Below are 11,308 nucleotides of genomic sequence, written 5' to 3'. Positions count from 1 at the left end.
CATTGTGCTTTAACGGAGCATCACTGCTTAGTGCCAAACTCCTCCTTTTTCCAATACATTACTTGTATCCAAATAACCATCCAATGACCTCTTGAATGCCCCAATTGAACCTAGGTCCATCAAATTACCATGCAGTATATTACTAACAACTAGCTTATCCTCATATCATGCTCCTGTCATCATCCTTGCTTCACTTACACATCACTTTCAATCAAAGCCCTTTCATCTTTGTTCCATTTATGAGCAGGAACAGTTTGATCCTGTCTACTTTACCCAGTCCAATCGCAGTTTTGAAACCTCTTATCAAATTTCTTCTCTGCCTTCTTACCTCCAGGGAGAACAATCCCAACGTTTATCCTCGTAACATATTTCTCCAAGATACAACACAGAATGTTCCCATGAATTTAGTAAGTTTGCACTTTTTTTCCAGCTTTACCTACTGGATCTTTTAGATGGGAAAATCATTAACTTTATAATTGCTGTTTTGTGGAAGATCCCAACCCCTTAAATTACCGGATGGGATTTTAGTGTGGAATATTTATTGCATTGTGTGAAATTTCTTCACGTATTATTTCGGCTATATCCAGATTTTATCTCAGTACAAAGCTATCTCAATTTCATTAATGACCCTGTTACAATATTGCAGTTTCAGACAGACCTGATAAGCTTTAATTCTTCACAGTAATATTTGGGCACAATGTGTTCACTCTTACTTTGAGAGATAATTGTTGTACTTCATATTTCTCCACTGTTATGCATTCAGAAAAATGCATAAAGTAACAGACTGATTCTATTTCTCAAATTTTAAAACCATTTATTTTCTCCCCAGTCTTTCTGGAAATAATAGCTCGCATTTGTTACAAAACATCTGACAGCACTCTCAGTAAAGGGTAGCTGAGAGCATATTTTGCCAGCAACTCCCCTGATAGGAAGTTGATGGTTTAGGGACTTTAAAACTTATCTTTCAGAAAAGCCAGTTTCCACCGTCATGATTGCGATGAGCTGTATTTTGATGCTGTGCACAAAGAGGTGTCTGGGCAAACAGTAAGTGCTTTCAAGGTCAAAGGAAATTGTGTGAGTTATCGCCATTTACTGTACATCTGAAACCTCCAATCAATGGACAGCGTTATGTTGACAGATCTGATGATCTGAAAAACACTGGTCAACATTATTACGACTTGTGTGAACAAAAAGCATCAATTTAGCAGGATTGAAATACTTCACTTAAAATATCTGATTCAAAGAATTAACACTGTAAAATTCTGCAGCGACTTTAGATCATGCAGCTTTGAGGAAAATTGGACAAAATGTGTTTTGCTAGATGACTGCTGCTGATACTTCTTCAACTCCATCTGAATGTGACACTGGTAAGGATTGCTTAATGTTATTTGCTGCTACCAATCCCTCTTTGTTTTGGGCCTACCTATTGATTAAAAGTAGAGGGCACATCATTATGGATTATCTATAAAAGCAATAGTGTTCTTAGTAGATGGCCTAGTAGTATTATTGCTGGACTGTTAATCCAGAGACCCTAGATAATGCCCTGGAGACCTGGGTTTGAACTCTGCCATGGCAGATGATGAAATTGAAATTCAATGTAAATCTGGCAGCCATGACATGGAGGTGGCAGTGTTGGACTGGGGTGGACAACGTCAGAGGTCATGTTGTGGAAGCTCAGCTTTGAGCTTCTGGGCTTTTTGTGAACGCCTGTCCAAGAACAGAGAACCACCACTTGATTAACACATTCCAACAGTACTGTTTTTATTCAAGACTGTCAGTATACGAATATACAAACAATCCTGGGAGAGAAAAGCCACTTTAGACCACGTCGGGTACTAAAGGATGGATTCTCTCACCGTTGATAGGGAAAGTTGTTACATTTATACATAACTTCGTACGCAATACAGAGTCCCGTATCATTAAGCTATTGCACAGTGTAAAATTAAACAAAGCATACTTTATTGGAAGCTTACACAAAAAAAAGTGCTCTAAATCTAACACACACACAGATACCAACAGCCATCTGGTTAAGCTCTTAACATAGCCCTCATTATTCTTACTCTGCTGTTCAAGGTAACATTCAGATATCAAAAATTGCTCTAAACTACACATGTATTCATTAGTACAGCTCTAAAACAATGTGGCTCCAGTATTCCTCTGATGGTTGCCCTTTTATCTTGTGCTATGTACTATCTCATCCTTGGACCTGTGGGGAGGATTGTTTACCGCTAGGCTGGCTTCTTACAAATTGCTATGTTAGCAATTAGTTTCGCTTAGCCTGTCGCTTAGGATGCTGGGAAATGCAGCCAATATGCCGGGGCCATTTTAGTTAACATTTCTAAGCTCCATTTTCTATATGGTTACTATATCTATTTCCAACTTATCAATGTGACACCATGTTGTACCCCAACAGGTTTATTTGAAATCACAAGCTTTCGGAGTACTGTTTCTTCAGAAGACTTCACCTGACAAAGGAGCAGCGCTCTGAAAGTTTGTGATTTCAGATAAACTTGCTAGACTATAACCTGGTGTGTAGTGACCTCTGACAATGTAAATCTGGAATGAAGGGTCTGATGATGACTATGAAACCATTGTTGATTGTCAGGAGAAAAAAACTCATCTGGTTTACTAGGGTCTTTTAGGGAAGGAAACTGCCAAGCTTACTGGGTCTGGCCAACTCCAGACTTACATCAAAGTGGCCGATTCTTAGCTACCCTTCGGGTAATTAGAAAGGGTATGCTGGTGTAGGAAGGAGTCCAGAGGAAGTTCACAAGAATGATCCTGTAAATGAAGGGTTTGTCGTATGAGGAGCTGTTGTGGACTCTGAGTCTGTACTCAATGGAGTCTGAAAGGATGAGGTAGGGGGAGGAATCTGATTGAAACTTATAAAATACTGAGAGGCCTGGAGAGAGTGGACATGGAGAATGTGTTTCCACTGATAGGAGACACTAGAATGCAAGGACACAGCCTCAGGAGAAGGCTGTCAGCTGAAACTGACACCCGGAAGCGGCAAGAACATCCATCAACAGACACATCGACCTGGACCCCACATACAAACTACTACAGCTGAAACTGACACCCGGAAGCGGCAAGAACAAACCACTATAAATACCGGAAGAAACATCAAAGCAGCGCTTCACAGGAGGCTCCAATAGCACTGATGATGTTCCCTAGCCAGGGAACAAAACGTTTGCAGCAAAAACTTCCAGCTCGGCGAACAGAACCACAACAACGGACACCCGAGCTACAAATCTTCAACCAGACTTTAAACTTATAGTAAATCTACACCTTTTATTTTTCATTTCAGTCCCTTGCCTAAAGTGTCTACTTTTCCTATCACACCATATAATGTTTTCTGGTTCAGATTTAGAAATAATTACCCATTATTCTTGGAACAGGTGGAGCTCTTTGTGCTCATGGACTGTGTAGTCACAAGGAGACAGGGCACTGCCGTCAAAATTGGCCATGGCCCTCTATCTGCAGATCTGCAGATGTAATTGTAGTAGTGTTTTATGAATAAGTGATAGGTGGTACACTTCCAAAAAATTGCAAACTGCATATGTATCAAATAACAGGTATTAAACAAAATCTGGTGGATTTGAATGTCAATGATTCACCATATAGAAATCATACTGATAGAGATATACAGCATGGAACCAATCCAGCTTGTCCGTGCTGACCAGATATCCTAAACTAATCTAGTCTCATTTGCCAGCACTTGGCCTGTATCCATCTAAACTCTTCCTATTCATGTACGCATCCAGATACCTTTTAAATGTTGCAATTGTACCAGCCTCCACCACATCCTCTGGCAGCTCATTCTATACATGCACCACTCTCTGTGTGAAAAAGTTTCACCTTAGGCCCTTCATGATTTTATACATGTCTATAAGGTCACCCCTCAGCCTCCGATGCTTCAGGGGAAACAGCCCAGCCTCTCTCTATAGCTCAAGTCATCCAACCCTGGCAATATCCTTGTAAATCTTTTCTGAATCCTTTCAAGTTTCACAACATCCTTCCTAAATGAGGGACACCAGAATTGCACACAATATTCCAAAAATGGTCTAACCAATGTCCTGTACAGCAGCAACATGACCTTCCAACTCCTGTACTCAATACCCTGAACAATAAAGGAAAGCATACCAAACGCCTTCTTCACTATCCTATCTACCTGCGACTCCACTTTCAAGGAGTTATGAATCTACACTCCAAAGTCTCTTTGTTCAGCAACACTCCACAGTATCTTAACATTAAGTGTATAAGTCCTGCCCTGATTTGCCTTTCCAAAATGCAGCACCCCATATTTATCTAAATTAAATTCCATCTCCATTCCTCAGCCCATTGGCCCACCTGATCAAGATCCCACTGTACTCTGAGGTAACCTTCTTTGCTGTCCACTACACCTCCAATTTTGGTGTCATCTGCAAACTCACTAACTATACCTCCTCTGTTCACATCCAAATCATTTATATAGATGACCAAAAGTGGTGGACCCAGCACCGATCCTTGTGTCACTCCACTGGTCACAGGTCTTGAGTTCGAAAGATAATCCTCCACCACCACCTTCTACGTTTGAGCCAGTTCTGTATCCAAATGGCTAGTTCTCCTTTGTATTCCATGTGATCCAATCTTGCTAACGTGTCCACCATGAGGAATCTTGTTGAACGCCTTACTGAAGTCCATATAGATCACGTCCCCCTCTCTGCATTCATCAATCCTTTTTGTTACTTTTTCAAAAAACTCAATCAAGTTTGTGAGACATGATTTCCCTTGCCTAAAGCCATGTTGACCATCCCTAATCAGTCTTTGTTTTTCCAACCATGTGTAAATCCTGGTCCTCAGGATTTCCTCCAACAATTTGCCATCACTGATTTCAGACTCATCAATCTATAGTTCCCTGGCTTTTCCTTACCACATTCTTAAATAGAGACACTACGTTAGCCAACCTCCAGTCTTCCAGCACTTCATCTGTGATTATTGATGATACAAATATCTCAGCAAGCGGCCCAGCAATCACTTCCCTAGTTTCCCACAGAATTCTAGGCTGCACCTGATCAGGTCCTGGGGATTTATTCACTTTTATTATTTTAAGACATCCAGCACCTCCTCCTCACAGCTCAAACAAAAATAGCAGGATCAAAAATACACCCCCGATTGAGATCAGAGCTGGGCAATGAATAAAGTATATTGGGTCATTTAAAACACGGTGAAAAATGAGCTGTGCAAAATTCCAAACAGAGTCAGCACTTTAAAACCTGAGTCCAAGGAATACAGGGTGCGTGCTCGCTACCCACGCCTTCTCCCACTGCAGCAAGAATTCGAGGCATCAGGAAAGAAAGCCCAGAAATGGGCCCTGTGACCCTCAATTAAAAGTCCGCAGAGTTTCCCTAAATTTGCAAAGGTTGATCGCAGTACGACTCAACCCAATTAGATAAAATAAATGTCATTCTCCTGGCAGACAGGTCTCCAGGAGTGAGCTTATTTTGTTAGAAACGGTCTTGACTGCTGTTTGCAGCATGTATGTTTGTGGATTATTCCCAATTCATTGTCAAACTCTGTTATTTATTGGCAGGGACTGGTAAAGAGAACCACATGTTTAATGATGTCCTCACATAATGTGGGTACTTATAACGTATGACACATTAGAATCAAATTGGTCTTTTATTGACTTGGATATATCTGGGGAGAAGAACAAAACTGAAGAATGAAATGTTTTCATCGACTTCATATACTATTGTTGTCACAACTCCAACAGCTTCCTTTCTTCCATTACAATGACAAAATGTTCAATCGAGCATGCATCCTGGAAGGGCAGGTTACATCAGTTTTGGTTTTGGTTAGTGATAACTTTATCAATAATAGTCAGTTGCCAATGATACTGTCTCCAAGATAAGTGCAGCCTTTCTGACAGAACAGTCACTGCCATGAATAACTGATTGAGGTAAGAAGGTTATGCACTTTATTGCAATACAGTTATGAACAAGTTCCGTATAAAGAGTGGACACCAATTATTGGTGTCTTGGGTACATCAATAGCATGATGGAATTACCTTTCACTCCGATTGGCAAAGTTGTACATTGCCTTGTGCCAATTCTAAGCTTCAGCAATTGAAAACAGATAAGGTAGCCACAACACCGAGTGTCCAATGTTTACAGTTCCATTACTGTTAGCTGTTAGCATCATTTGATTTTCAGCACACCTATGAAGTATTAAAAGGATCCCTTAATCTTACATTAGGCCAACTCCCACAAGGAAATTTATGTCACTTGAAGCCAGTTCAGATTGTTTGAGTGCAGATCATGAAGAGAATTGAAGGCTTCATCTAATGTTTTCCAACTTTCAAACTAATTTGTTTTATGGACTAGACATGCACTGGGATTGATTTCACAATTTATCGCTGAAGGTCCAGGTGTTCTCATTTTTGTGTGGTGTTGAATATTTAGTACTGAACCAAATGATAATTAAAGCTGGAGGTTACCTCTTTCGCTTTCATTAGCTCAGCATGAAGAGGAGATTTTTTTATTTCAAAAATATACTTTATTCATAAAATTATTTGGATCTCTATATAATTGGTCATGCCATTCTTGTGCACACAATACATTGCTTTACATACAGACATCGAAATTTATTTTTCATATATACAAGTCTGTATGTTTACTATCCAGCTCTTCTGCTGAGGCGTCAGCAAAGCCCAAAAGACTGGGTGGGCCCCCTGCTCTTCTTAGGCAGGCAGATGTTACACGGTGGTCTTTCCCCACCGCGCCTTGGTGGCAGCTGCCCGAAGCTTCAGCGCGTCCCTCAACACATAGTCTTGAACCTTGGAATGTGCCAGTCCGCACCACTCAGTTGGGGTCAGCTCCTTCAGCTGGAAGATCAGCAGGTTTTGGACAGCCCAAAGAGTGTCTTTGACCGAGTTGATGATCCTCCAGGCTCAATTGATGTTCATCTTGGTGTATGTCCCAGGGAACAGACCGTAGAGCACGGAGTCCCGCGTCACGGAGCTGCTCGGGACGAACCTCGACAAACACCAGTGCATTCGTCTCCAGACTTCCTCTGCATAGGCACATTCCAGTAGGAGGTGTGTGACAGTCTCGTCACTATGCAGCCACTTCAAGGGCAGCGTGCGGTGCAGCAGAGAGTCCGGGCGTGCATAAAGGATCTCACAGGCAGAGCCCTTCTCACCACCAACCACACCATGTCTTGGTGCTTGTCGGAAAGTTCTGGCGATGAGGCATTCTGCCAAATGACTTTGACAGTCTGCTCAGGGAACCGCTCGATAGGATGTGCCCTCTCCTTTTCCTGAAGGGTCTCAAGGAGACTACGTGCTGACCACTTCCTGATGGACTTGTGGTAAAGGTGTTTTTCTTTATAAATTTCTCCACGAAGGACAGGTGATATGGAACGGTCTAACTACTTGGAGCGTTCTGCGGCAGCGAGGCCAGATCCATCCTTTGCAACACCGGGGACAGGTAGAACTTCAGTACATAGTGACACTTGGTGTTTGCATACCGGGAATACATGCACAGCTTGATGCAGCCACACACAAAGGTTGTCATCAGGGTGAGGGTGGCATTGGGTGTGTTTTCTCCCCGTTGCCCAGATCTTTATACATCGAGTCCCTTGGGACCCGGTCCATCTTTGATCTCCATATAAAATGGAAGTTGGCCCGGGTGACTGCTGTGGCACAGGTTCTGGGAATAGGCCAGACCTGTGCCACATAAAACAGCAATGACAGTGCCTCACACCTGATGACCAGGTTTTTTCCCGTGATGGAGATCGACTGTAGCTTCCATCTGCCCAGTTTCTGCCTCACTTTGCTGATACACTCCTCCTAAGGCTTGGTGCACACCCCAGCCCCCCGTACCAAATACCCAGCACCGTTAGGTGTTCAGTGAAGGGGATCGAGGATTGGTTGGCCCAGTTCACGAAGAGCATGGCCTTGCTCTTGCCTCGGTTTACCTTGGCGAGTTTTTTTTAATTTCAAAAATATACTTTATTCATAAAATAATCATAAAATAATTTGTTGGACTGTACATTAGGTAATGCCATACATATGTCAACATTTACATACACAGCTCAGAATTATCATTATTACATACAGGTCTGTGCATTTCTCGCTCATACGCCCATATATTGAGCTGAGCCGTCAGCAGAGCCCAGATGACTGCATGGGCCCCCTGTTCTTCTTTAGACAGGCAGATGTTAAATGGTGGTCTTTCCCCACCGCGCCTTGGTGGCAGCTGCCCCAAAACTTCAGCGCATCCTTCAACATGTAGTCCTGGACCTTGGAATGTGCCAGTCTGCAAAACTCAGTCAGGGTCAACTCCTTCAGCTGGAAGATCAACAGGTTTCGGGCCACCCAGAGAGCGTCCTTCACTGAGTTGATGATCCTCCAGGCACAGTTGATGTTCATCTCGGTGTGCGTCCCGGGGAACAGGCCGTAGAGCATGGAGTCCCGCGTCACGGCGCTGCTCGGGACGAACCTCGACAAAGACCACTGCATTCCTCTCCAGAACTTCCTCTGCATAGGCACATTCCAGAAGGAGGTGTGTGACAGTCTCGTTTCCCCCCCCCCCCCCCCGCAGCCGCTTCGAGGGCAGCGTGCGGTGCGGCAGAGAGTCCGGGCGTACATAAATGATCTCACAGGCAGAGCCCTTCTCACCACCAGCCAAGCCATGTCTTGGTGCTTGTTGGAAAGTTCTGGCAATGAGGCATTCTGCCAAATGGCTTTGACAGTCTGCTCAGGGAACCACTCAACAGGATCCACCCTCTCCTTTTCCCGAAGGGTCTCATGGAGACTACGTGCTGACCACTTCCTGATGGACTTGTGGTCAAAGGTGTTTTTCTTCAAAAATTTCTCCATGAAGGACAGGTGGTACGGAACGGTCAACTACTCGGAGCGTGCCGCGGCAGCGAGGCCAGGCCCATCCTTCGCAACACTGGGGACAGGTAGAACCTCAGTACGTAGTGACACTTGGTGTTTGCATACTGGGGATCCACGCACAGCTTGATGCAGCCACACACAAAGGTGGCCATCAGGGCGAGGGTGGCATTGGGCGTGTTTTTTCCCCCATTGCACCGGTCTTTGTACATGGTGTCTCTTCGGACCCGGTCCATCTTTGATCTCCACATGAAGTGGAAGATGGCCCGGGTGACTGCGGCAGCACAGGTTCTGGGGATAGGCCAGACCTGTGCCACATATAACAATACTGAGAGTACCTTACACCTGATGACCAGGTTTTTTCCCGCGATGGAGAGCGACCGTTGCTCCCATCTGCCTAGTTTCTGTCTCATCTTCCTGATCCGCTTCGCCCAGGTCTTGGCGCACGCCCCAGCCCCCCCGAACCAAATACCCAGCACCTTCAGGTGGTCAGTCCTGATGGTGAAGGGGATATAGGATTGGTCAGCCCAGTTCCCGAAGAGCATGGCCTCGCTCTTGCCTCGGTTTACCTTGGCCCCCGAGGCCTGTTTGAACTGGTCACAGATGCACATGAGTCTGTGCACGGACAGCGGATCCGAGCAGAAAACGGCAACGTCATCCATGTACAGGGAGGCCTTAACCTGTAGGCCCCCACTGCCAGGAATAGTCACCCCTCTCAGGCTCACGTCCTTCCTGATGGATTCGGCAAATGGCTCTATGCAACACACAAACAAGGCAGGAGAGAGTGGTCAGCCCTGCCTGACTCCAGATCTTACAGGGAAGTTATCTGATTCCCACCCATTGATTGAGACTGCACTGACAATGTTGGTGTAGAGCAGTCTGATCCGATTTCCGATTCCTTCCCCAAAGCCCATTTTGGAGAGGACATCCCTCATATACCTGTGTGATATCCTGTCAAAAACTTTCTCTTGGTCCAGGTTGATGAGGCAGGTGTCCACCCCCTGTCCTGCACGTAGGCGATCGTATCCCTGAGGAGTGCGAGACTCTCAGAGATCTTCCTGCCCGGTACAGCACAGGTTTGGTCAGGGTGGATCACCGCTCCCAGAGCAGACCTGACCCGGTTGGCGATGACCTTTGACAAGATTTTGTAGTCTGTGTTTAACAGTGAGATCGGTTTCCAATTTCTAATTTCGTTCCTCTCCCCCTTCTGCTTGTAGATGAGGGTGATGATGCCTTTCCTCATGGATTCACTCATGGTACCTGCCCGAAGCATACTGACATACACCTCCAGCAGGTCCCGGCCAATCAAGTCCCAAAGAGCGGAATAGATCTCGACCGGTAAGCCGTCGCTTCCGGGAGTTTTATTCTTTTCGAAGGACTCGAGGGCCCTGGTCAGCTCATCCAGAGATAGCGGTTGGTCCAGCCTCTCTCGTGTTCTGTCATCTAGGACCTCCGTGATAGACGACAGGAACGACTGGGAGGCCGCGCTGTCGGTTGGCTTCGCGTCATACAGGCTGGCATAGAAGGATTTGCTGATCCTCATGATGTCAGCCTGAGATGACGTTACTGAGCCATCTTCTTCCTTCAGGCTGCTGAGCACGGAGCTCTCTTTGTGCACCTTCTGGAAGAAGAAACGTGAGCACGTCTCGTCCTGCTCTACCGAGCGGACCCTGGACCGGAAGATTATCTTGGAAGCCTCCGAGGAAAAGAGCGAGGCTTGCTGGCCCTTCACCTCCTGGAGGACCTCCGTGACATCGACCCCCAACGTCTGCAGCAGGAGCAGGTTCTGCATACTTTTCTGGAGTTGGGACAGTTTTCCCCGCCTCTCTCTCGCCTCCTGAACACCTTTGAGGATGAAGAACCTCTTGATGTTCCTTTTTACTGTTTCCCACCAGTCTGCTGGAGACTCAAAGAGGGGCTTCGCGGTTCTCCAACCTGCGTAATCCCTCTTGAGCTCCTCAATGTTTCCCGGGGTCAACAACTTAGTGTTCAGTTTCCACGTTCCCTTACCCGCCCGCTGCTCGTCCTGTAGGTGACAGTCGGCCAGCAGGAGGCAGTGGTCAGAGAAGAACACCAGCTTGACATCGGTGGTTCTGACCGAGAAAGTTCGGGACACAAACAGGTAATCTATCCTTGAGCGGATAGACCCGTCTGCCCGTGACCATGTGTATCTACGCTGCGCTCCATCTGCAGGGGTGCTGAAGACGTCGTGCAGCTTGGCATCTTTTACCGTGTCCATCAGGGCTCTAGACGTGGCGTCCAGTTTACTGTCCCCCCGCCGGATCGTCCATCTGCATCAATGATACAGTTGAAGTCTCCGGCCAGAATGACCGGCCTGGACGTAGCCAGCAACAGGGGAAGCTGTTGCAGGATGGCCAACCGTTCACTCTTATCCGCTGGGGCGTACACGTTGATTAGTCTTACAGG

The sequence above is a fragment of the Hemiscyllium ocellatum genome, chromosome 3 (genome assembly GCF_020745735.1).
Source record: "Hemiscyllium ocellatum isolate sHemOce1 chromosome 3, sHemOce1.pat.X.cur, whole genome shotgun sequence".
Lineage (NCBI taxonomy): Eukaryota > Metazoa > Chordata > Chondrichthyes > Orectolobiformes > Hemiscylliidae > Hemiscyllium > Hemiscyllium ocellatum.
This window is presented reverse-complemented; position numbering follows the sequence as displayed.